The sequence below is a fragment of the Emydura macquarii genome, unplaced genomic scaffold (genome assembly GCF_026122565.2).
Source record: "Emydura macquarii macquarii isolate MOO-44397 ecotype Brisbane River unplaced genomic scaffold, CSIRO-AGI_Emac_v2 contig_1483, whole genome shotgun sequence".
Classification (NCBI taxonomy): domain Eukaryota; kingdom Metazoa; phylum Chordata; order Testudines; family Chelidae; genus Emydura; species Emydura macquarii.
Window position 1 is genome coordinate 23,929,207 of NW_027131620.1, and position 2,567 is coordinate 23,931,773.

The 2,567-nt window shown below is 46.9% G+C and overlaps 1 long non-coding RNA gene across 1 annotated transcript; it reads left to right on the forward strand.

The window, feature by feature from the left end:
• The first annotated feature begins 917 nt into the window (after positions 1-917).
• Positions 918-2,355, forward strand: LOC137157400 (uncharacterized). Its single transcript, XR_010921113.1, has 2 exons — positions 918-1,092; positions 2,217-2,355. It is a non-coding gene; the product is annotated as an uncharacterized lncRNA (long non-coding RNA).
• Positions 2,356-2,567: the final 212 nt, after the last annotated feature.

Consider the following 2,567-nt stretch of genomic DNA (forward strand, 5'->3'; position numbering starts at 1 on the left):
GAAGCCAAAACCTCCTCCGGAAGGGGAGAACACAGACCATGACTTAGCTGGAGGGCTGAGTCAGGAAGAGGGTGCTGCGGTTTTGTACAGCTGCAGGAAGGACTACAGGCCAGCGGCAGCGAGACAGTGATGGTGCACAGACTGCAGATGTGGGTGGCGGCCTGGGCCTTTTCCCCCAAACAACCAGCAGGAGGCACCAGACCTGCAGTGAGTGGTGTGAACCCATCGCACTCATGAATATTCAATAGGGATTTCAGCCTCTTTTCCTTATCTGCATTTCTTCAGCCTTATAATGTTGGGTACTCTTCTCCCATATGTTAGAAACCATTAGTGTGTTACCATGGCACTCTTGTGGTCAGACATCTGCTGATGTTCCTAATTTAAAATATCCCAAGCTGATATAAACTAGCATCTTGTGGTTACCTGTCTCATCTCACACCCATTTTTATTTGAATCTCTGTTCCTTCTTAAATGTTCTTTTTGTCTGCTCTTTGAACTCAAGTGCAGCGCATAATACAGGAGCGCTGTGGCTTATGGTCAAACTGGTAAATCTGTGTCACACCATTTCTTTGGGAACAGAGGATATGGGATTTTGGTGAATATCCAGTGATCAGGGGCTGGACTCCACAAGGGGACACTTTGAAAGGACTCAGGGGCAGAGGTGCATCTGTTGTCAACCTGCAGGGCAAAGACAGGGCTGGCATAGTCCAGAGGAGAATTCTTGAGTGGCTGACAGGCTGCTTGTGTTAGAAAGCTAACACCCCGCTAGTGCAGGTCAGACTCCTTGCTCTGGAAGCAGGCGATAACAAGGTGACACAGCTCTGGGTGCCCTGAGAAGCATCACATATGCAAACATCCTTCAGGCTAAACAAATGACCCCTTTGCTTTACTTGCTTTTGTGTGTGAAAGCAGGTAGTGAGAAGAGCTGCCGTATTTCCCCACTGAACGTCCCCCTATGTGAGGCTATCAAGACTAGGAGGGCTGAGAGCTTCTGGATGGAGGATGGCATTTCACACTGTTGAAGCTGAGAGTGGTCCTTTGACCTGCTGGTGAAATGCCAGAGGCAGATGTTCTGCCAGGCGAAGGCAGCTGGTGAGCTGCTAGGGTTTCTCAGTTGCATGTCAGACATCTATGTATCACAAGAATATTTTCCCATCAGCACTTGCCTGAAGTCAATCCTGGATTAATAAGGGAGAGGAGGGAATGATTGGGCAGTAACCCATCTGTAGAGGTGCATGGTTACTGAACTGTCACACATTGGACTTCTCATCGGACACAGTTTTGCAAAGAGGTTGAGCATGTCCTAAATGATGGTGAATGGCCTCAGTTTCCCCCTTTACTCAATGGGAAATGAGAATGATTAGCATTTCTCCCAGGCTCCTGGGAGAGGCAAGCCCATTGTGACAATCTGGGATCACTAGGGGCTTGTCCACATGCAGAGCTGCGTTGGTTTAATGGAAGATGTGGTTTTTAGACTGGGTAAATTGAAGTGGTGCAAATGGCTCTCATTTCAGTTTAGAGCCAGACATATTTTGGTTTGATTTAAGTTAACTGGGAGCAGGTTTAAACTAGACACATTACTGTTATTTGTATTGTGGGAGAGCCTAGGTATGTCTGTCCTGGAGTAGGGTCCTGTTGTGCTAGGCGCTGTACAAACGCAGAACAAAAAGATTCTCGGTCTCAAAGAGCTTACAGTCTAAGATAAGAGAGTGAAACAAACCCCTCTCAAACTGAAATAAGAATATCCACGCAGGGGAACACACCAGTTTATCTAAACCAGTGCAAGTTTTGTGTGTAGACAAAACTTAGGGTTTTCCACTATTAGTGGCTAGTCCTGGGATATTCTGAACCCCCTCAGATCCCAATGGGAGTTGGGCCTCATGCGGGAAGGCAATAAGCACCTTGATCTAGTCACTTCCAGTTCTTCTGAAAAAAATGGCCCAAGCACCACAGCCACATTACAGCTTGTTGTGGAGATATGTGTGAAGGGGCAGCTGTTCAGTCTAGAGAAAATGTCACATTGCGGTATTGTAGTCACTAGAATTTAAAGGGAAATGTCTGTCACCTGGCCGTCGGACGCCTGGGGGGAATGTAACAGAGAAGTCCTTCAGAGGAAAAAGATGGTCTGTTGCCTTTGTCATGCTGCACAAAAGCCTGGAAAGGGGTTAGTTTGTTTCTTTCTATTCTTCTGGCTTTTTTTCTTGCCTTTTGACTAGCAGTGAGTTCAAGTCTGATCTGCTCTCTTTGCTGGAGGACTCTGCTCTTAGTGAAGAGACAAGGATGCCCATGTCACGCCTCCCACCTCCTGGAGCACTCTTGGAAGGAGAATGTTATTTAGCCTTGACATTTTAACCTGTCTTGAGAGCTTCTTCCAGGCTGCCTCCTCCCCAGTTCCCAGCTTCCACAGAACACAGCAGCACCCGTTGCTCACCAGCTACTCCAAGAACCTCTCTGAGTGCCCCCTCCTTATTTTAAAGGGGAAACTCCCACTTCTCTCATTACATAATTTATAGAGCAATTAACATAAAGAGTAACTACAAACAGATCAGAGCAGCAGAGTATTCAAA